The 7,863-nt window shown below is 46.6% G+C and overlaps 1 pseudogene; it reads left to right on the top strand.

Annotated features, from left to right (window-relative positions):
• The first annotated feature begins 4,146 nt into the window (after window positions 1-4,146).
• Window positions 4,147-5,288, top strand: LOC134298631 (mas-related G-protein coupled receptor member H-like; annotated as a pseudogene).
• Window positions 5,289-7,863: the final 2,575 nt, after the last annotated feature.

The following is a 7,863-nucleotide window of genomic DNA, read 5'->3' as shown; positions in this document are numbered from 1 at the left end:
AGGGGAATAACCAAAGAGGTATATAACATTTACTCCCCAAAGGCACATCGGAAAAGCCATGTTTTTAGAACTTTCTTAAAGGCTAACAAGGTGGGGGCTTGCCTGATCTCAGTGGGCAGTGAATTCCACAGTCGGGGGGCCACAGCAGAAAAGGCCCTCTCCCTCGTTCCCACAAGATGGGCCTGGGATAAAGGCAGTGGCGAAAGAAGGGCCTCCCCGGATGAACGAAGGGATCGGGCAGGTTTATGATAGGAGATACGGTCACTAAGGTAGGTGGGTCCCAAACCGTTTAGGGCTTTATAGATGATGGTCTGCACCTTGAATTGGGACCGGAAAGTGAACGGCAGCCAGTGGAGCTCTTTGAACAGGGGAGTAGATCGTTCCCTGTAGCTCGCCCCTGTTATTAATCTGGCCGCCGAACGCTGAACCAATTGTAGTTTCCGGGTCGTCTTCAAGGGAAGCCCCACGTAGAGCGCATTACAGTAGTCCAGTCTAGAGGTAACTAAGGCATGCACCACCGTGGTCAAGTCAGACTTCACGAGGTATGGTCGCAGTTGGCGCACAAGTTTGAGTTGTGCGAAGGCCCTCCCAGCCACTGCCGACACCTGAGCCTCAAGCGTCAACGCTGAGTCCAGGAGGACCCCCAAACTGCGGACCTGTGATTTCAGGGGGAGTGCAACCCCGTCCAGCACAGGTTGCCACCCAATACCCCGATCCGACGAGCGACTGACCAGGAGGGCCTCTGTCTTATCAGGATTGATCCTCAGCTTGTTCCTCCTCATCCAGTCCACCACAGCGGCCAGGCACTGGTTCAGAATCCGAGCGGCTTCCTTGGAGTTAGATGGAAATGAGTAGTGGATTTGCATGTCATCTGCGTAGAGATGGCAACACCCTCCAAAACTCCGGATGACCTCTCCCAACGGTTTCATGTAGATGTTGAATAGCATGGGGGATAAAATAGACCCTTGCGGGACCCCACAGGTCAATGGCCAGGGGTCCGAGCAGGTATCCCCCAGCTTCACTATCTGGGAACGACCCTCCAGGAAGGACCGGAGCCACTGCAGAACAGTGCCACCAAGCCCCATCCCGGAGAGCCTCCCCAGAAGGATACCATGGTCGATGGTATCGAAAGCCGCTGAGATGTCCAAGAGAACCAGCAGGGTCACACTCCCCCTGTCCAGCTCCCTGCGGAGGTCATCCACCAAGGCGACCAAAGCCGTCTCGGTACTGTGCCCAGGCCTGAAGCCAGACTGCGAGCGGTCCAGAAAATCAGTGTCATCGAGGAACTCCTGGAGCTGCGTGGCAACCACCCGCTCCAGAACCTTGCCCAAAAACGGGAGGTTGAAGATTGGTCTGTAGTTGTTACAAACAGATGGATCAAGCGAGGGCATTTTTAGTAGTGGTTTTACTACCGCCTGCTTAAAGCAGGATGGAACTGACCCCTGAACCAAAGAAGCATTTATTATGATCACAAACCAATCCAACAACCCATCTTTGGCCAGCTTAACCAGCCAGGAGGGACAAGGATCCAGAGCGCAGGTGGTCGCCCTCACAGACCCAAGAATCCCCTCCACGTCATCAGGAAGAACAAGCCGGAAAGAATCCCATAAGATCGAACAGACAGGTACCTCGGTTACCTCTTCTGGGACTACAATTAAATTGGAGTCTAGCTCAAGGCGTATCTGAGCAACTTTGCCTGCAAAATGGTGCGCGAAATCGCTGCACCTAGTTGCCAAGTCATCGGGAAGCCCCTGGGCCTCAGGAGGCTGCAGGTGCTCCCCAACAACTCGGAACAACTCCGAAGGCCTATTGGCCGCAGACGCTATGCGGGCAGTCGTGAAAGCTTTCCTGGCTGCTCGCAAAGCCACGGAGTAAGCCTTAATAGCGGCTTTAGCCCGTGCTTGGTCAGACACATCCTGAGATTTCCTCCAGATGCACTCTAGTCCCCTCCTCGCACGCTTCATCACAGCCAGTTCCTCAGTGAACCAAGGAGTCGACGTGGCTCTACGCAGAGAGAGGGGACATTCGGGAGCGATCGTGTCCAGTGCCCCTGCCAACTCCCTGTTATAGCGATCAGCAAGGACATCGACAGGATCGCCAGTCTCCAGAACAGGAAGATCCCCAAGAGACCTCAGGAGTCCATCTGGATCCATCAGTCTCCTGGGGCGGACCATCTTAGTGGGTCCACCACCCCTGCGGAGGTTAGAAGACACGGCGAAACTTAAACAGATCAGATGATGGTCAGACCATGACAATGGAAGAATATTTTGCTCTTCCACTCTGACTATCCCACCGTCCACAATAAAAACAAGGTCCAGCGTGTGACCCGCCTGATGTGTGGCCCAGATATCACTTGAGACAGCCCCATGGTCGTCATGGCAACCATGAAATCCTGAGCTGCACCTGTCAATGTGGTCTCAGCATGAATGTTAAAGTCCCCCAAAACTATGAGTTGTTGGGAGACAAGGGCCACATTAGAGACCACTTCTGCTAGCTCGGACAGAGAGACTGCTGGGTCGTGGGGTGGACGGTACACCAGCAGAATCCCCAGACTGTCTCGGGCTCCCACCTTCAGGAAGACACACTCGAACCTCGACGATTGCGGAACGGCGCATCTGATCAGGGCGATGGACTGCAGAAAGATCACCGCAACTCCTCCTCCCCGCCCCCCACCCCTGGCCTGCTGATGCACCCCGAAACCCGGCGGACACAGCATTATAGAGCATTATGTATTTCAATCTCTTCTGCTTGATTTTATTTCAAAATTCACCACAGAGGCTTAAGACCACTTAAACAAGGCCTGCACAATCTATGGCCCTCCAGGTTCTTAGGGCCGGAGGAATCTCACAGATCAGGTCGCTCCCTCCTGACCTTTAAAAGGTAAAGGTTTTCCCCTGACGTTAAGTCCAGTTGTGACCGACTTTGGGGGTTGGTGCTCATCTCCATTTCTAAACCAAAGAGCCGGCGTTGTCTGTAGACACCTCCAAGGTCATGTGGCCGGCATGACTGCATGGAGCACCGTTACCTTCCCACTGGAGCGGTACCTATTGATCTACTCACATTGGCATGTTTTCGAACTGTCAGGTTGGCAGAAGCTGGGGCTAACAGCGGGCGCTCATTCTGCTACCAGGATTTGAACCTGGGACCTTTCGGTCTGCAAGTTCAGCAGCTCAGCGCTTTAACAAACTGTGCCACCACAGATAAAGACCTGCCTGTGGAACCAGGCATTTGGCCCATCATGGGAATATTTAAAGTTAAAGTGAAAGTTGAAAGTGCAATGACCAGGACTGTTTATGGACAACGGCTATGTCTTTGTGTGATATATGATGTTATTTTATGTGATGTGTTCAATAATGTTTAAAATTTTATTAGGGGAGGGTCAACTTTGATGTTTTATGCTGGGTTTTTTTATCACGGCCATTGAATTGTTACCAACACTGTGAACCACCCTGAGTCCCCTTCGAGATTGAGAATACCACAAATACCACAAAGAAATAAAATAAATAAATAGATGACTTGATGCTGCACCAGTGACGTTCCATCTTCATCATAAACCTGATTATTACTTCCTAAGTAGTGCAGACTTTCTGCTACCCTTTGAATCAGTGACTAGAAGCAGAGCTGGACCTAGAAAGCCCCCTCACCCACCAGAACAAGGGCACTGTATGCAAGGAACTATGTTCAGAAAAACTGGGATAACACAGGTAGCAAGAAAGTACTCTGTGGAAATAACTCCAGCCCAGGCATGTAGACGGGGGGGGGGGGGGGGGGGGGGGGGGGCTTGAGGGGCTTCAGCCCCCCCTCCAAAATTCTCAGGGTGGTCCGAGAGAAGGCCTGACATTTATTATTTAAACTGTTATGTTTATTCATATCATGATCTGATCACCATGCTCAATATATCCCATATGCGTGGGGGTATTGGGATAACTATACAAAAGGTTTGCTAGGTTAGACCCTCTCCCGCTCAGACTGAGCCCCCCCCCCCCAACCAAAATCCCAGCCCCTCCCAAAACAAAATCCTGGCTACGGGCCTGCTCCAGCCTGTGTATTGTTCAAGTCATTATTCTGCTGGGGGTTAGAAAGCGATTATCCCTCTGTCTCTTCTCTTATAGGAGTATCTACTTCAAACTAAACCCCCCTCTATGATTCTCATAAGCATGAATAAAAGGGAAGAAAAGGACTCCAGACTATAGTTTGATTGTTCATTATTCTGCAGAGCTGGAAAGTAATTTTTCCTTTTCTCTTCCCTTGAAGGAGTGTGTATTCCAGAAGGAGTGTGTATTCCAGAATAAACCTTCAGGATGACAAAATTCAGCAAGTCACTCTTCTCTTCTGTGAATGCTTCCTTGGAATATAATGCAACCGAGAATATAATGGATTATAATGAGTCACAAAAAAATAAAACGTTCTCAGATAATGGGGATAATGTTTTACATTTCATAAGAATCATCAAGCTTCTCATCTGCCTTCCTGGACTTGTGGGGAATGGAATTGTCATTTGGCTTCTTGGCTTCCGTATTAAAAGGACTCCCTTCACCACATACATTTTGAACCTTTCCATTGCAGATTTTGCTGTGCTCAACAATGAAATGATTTGGGAAATACTTTATCTTATTAATTGGATTAATAGTATCTCTATTTCCAATTTCTTCTACTTTGCCATCTTTACGTTCACATTCACTGCTAGTCAGTACCTCATGGCAATCATCAGCATTGACAGGTGTGTGTGTCTCTTCTTCCCACTCTGGCATCGATGCCACCGGCCAACACATTTATCCACTGCTTTGTGTGTCATTGTCTGGATCTCCAGCTTCTTAACTACTGCTATAAGTCACACTCTCTTATTAAATGGATATGATCACATGCTGTATATACAGTTTTTTCTTGAATGCTGTGGTTTGCATGCCCATCATGTGTGTGTCCACTATAGCCATTTTTATTAAATTCTGCTTAAGACCACCACAAAAGAAGAAAGGAAAACTGTTAAGAACCATTTGGCTTACTCTTCTCTTCTTTCTCCTCTTTGCTTTTCCATATAATGCCATTCACATTTTTAACATAACCTGTGAATATTGTTTTTTTTATGAATATACTTACATCTGTGTCTCTGTAAACAGTGCTATTAACCCCATGATTTATTATTTGGTGGGAAGAGATAAAGGGGGGAGATCCAACAACAAAATCAATAAAGTGTTGGAGAAACTTTTCAAGGAAGAGGAAGACTATTGCAGAGGGAATCAGGAAATTTGAAATGAGAGCCAGTTATAAGCCCCCCCCCCCCCCCGGGTCAGGGTCAGCCTTTTGTCAATTTCTTAAAAATATCTCTTTATACTTAGGTTTGTTAAAATATACAAACACCTTTGAATAGTATAAAAAAAGGCATGGGCAAATTTTGGCCCTCCAGGTGTTTTGGACCCAAACTCCCATAATTTCTAGCAGCCAACCAGCTGTTAGAGTCCAAAACACCTGGAGGGCTGAAGGTTTCCCATGCCTCATCTAAAGGAATATGCATTATGGATGCTATATGTTCCTGCTGATTCACAGATAACCTATACATGCAACAGTCTTCTCTTTTTTTGCTTATATTGGGATATAGAATAATAATTATTGTTTTCTTTCCTTTATACTATACTCAGAATCTATACTATACTTATATACTATACTTATACTATACTATTGTATCTTTTTCTTTCCCTTTGTATATTTTTCTCCTAATCTCCTATCTGTATCTCTAATTTTAGAATGTATATCATTTAGAATTAAATTGCAAACATCAAATATCAATAAACAAATAATCTGAATATGGAAAGCACACCAGTTCTATTGTTTTCTTGTGTGATCCTACTTAAAGTGACACTGCATGAGCTTGAACCTATTTGTTTAAGTATCACAGGTACGTTGATGAATGAAGAAGGGGGGAGGGAGAGAAGAGGATCCAGTTTCATTTAACTACATTACCAAAGTCAGTAGAGATGCCACAGCCTCACATAGTCAGAGTTTCTGCCTTTAAAGCTAGATATTATCTTGATAGCCACTAAAATGACGTTCTGGCCTTGTGATGTGAAGATAGCAACTTATGAAGTGAAGAAAGGAAGAATGTGGCATGCATTGTTCTTCTTACATTTATTGGAGGAACAGCACGATTTCATCCCATTTTGACCCGAGTTTTGTGCAACGGCATGAGCATATTTTCTTACAGTGGTTTTGAAGAACAGCAAGAACAGTGTGGTCTTGTGGCGACTTGAGGTGTGTTTGGAATGTCTCTTCCTATAAACTGTCATTCCAGCACAGAACTTTATAGAACATTTCTTCTCATCACTATATCTGAAGATATATCCATTCTTTCACTCAGGTATGTGGGGAAGGGGGCTCTATTTACACAAAGAGACTCATTTTCATATGTCACAGTCAATTGGACTTTCCATGGGATGGGTTGATACATCTGCATGAGATATTTGGGACTGGAACCATGGCCAATGGACATAAGAAAGGATTAATTTATGGTTTGATTCTGTCAGGCTTAGGCAGTTTTCTTAAAGGTTTTAGCCCAGGGTCAGATTTTGGTGACCTCTGCTCTGGCCTCTTATACTAGAAAGTATATTTCTGGCAGAATGTATCTCAGCATTATTTTCTACATTTCAATGCTTATGCATAGACTTACACACATTTCTCTGTGGTCTTCATAAACAGAGAGAGTTCTCTTGCATTCTCACTCATGCATAAACCCTTTTCAATTATATAGGTACATACTTACATAACCATCACTAGAAACAGTCGAAATGCACTGCTTCTCATCCCAACAAACTACTGAATGTTGCAATTCTTTCTTCACTCCCAATAAGCTTGTTATCTGTTGCTCCTGAGAGTAGAACACAAAGTAATAGATTCAAATTAATAGGAGATTCCTCCTAAGATTAGGAAGAACTTCCTGATGGTAAGAGCTGTTCTGCAGTGGGATATGCTGCCTGGGAGTGTTGTGGAGTTGACTTCTTTGTGGGCTTTTAAGCAGAGGCTGAATGGCCAGCCATTGAAAGAGCTTTGGGTTGTGTATTCCTGCTTGGCAGAATGGAGGTTGGACTGGATGGTCCTTGGGACTTCTTCCAGTTCTATGGACCATGTTGGTCAGAGGCATGGCTTGCAACTAAATATGTGCTTGCAAGTTGTTTCTGATGTATGGAAACTGATCCTCTCATGGGGTTTTCTTCCCATGCTTGTTCAGAAACTGTTTGTCCTTTGTTTTAAGGCTGAGGAGTCTGACTTGCCCAAGTGTCCCTTGCCAAGTGGTGATTCAAGCTCTAGTCTTTAGAGCAGGCATGGGCAATATAAGGCCCCCTGGGCCCCTATCTCAGGCCATCCTCATTTTCCCTGTCCTCTTGGCATAAAGATGTGGTGACCATTATGCAGAAACAATGGTGGAGGAAGGCATGCAGCAGCTGAGAGCCCCTGGAGCACTCTCGGCCACTGCGCGTCTAACCCTCCTCCCAGCATAAGAATGGTATGGGTGGCCCTGTACTTATGTCAGGAGAATGGCTTGAGGAAGGCACGCAGCGATTGAGAGCCCTCTGTCTTTCCCTCCTTTCAGCATAATGCTGAGGGACAGCTCAAAAATCGAGGAAGGAGTATTTGGGGAGGAAGATTGGGGCAATTGCTGACCTGGGCCCTGCCCCACACCCTTCTGGCCCCTCCCTCTCTCAGGCCCTCTTCCTCTCAGGTCCATCCCCCCAGCATGTGCCCCACCTCCCTTCCTCCTGGCCTGGCCCTCCTGACCAGCCACACAATACGGCCCCAAGGCAAAAAAAAGTTGTCTCTGCTTTGTTATCATCATTAACAATTCCTCAAAAGTGGTCGGTTCTTTCTCATCTT

The sequence above is a fragment of the Anolis carolinensis genome, chromosome 4 (assembly GCF_035594765.1).
Source record: "Anolis carolinensis isolate JA03-04 chromosome 4, rAnoCar3.1.pri, whole genome shotgun sequence".
NCBI lineage: Eukaryota > Metazoa > Chordata > Lepidosauria > Squamata > Dactyloidae > Anolis > Anolis carolinensis.
This window is presented reverse-complemented; position numbering and strand designations above follow the sequence as displayed.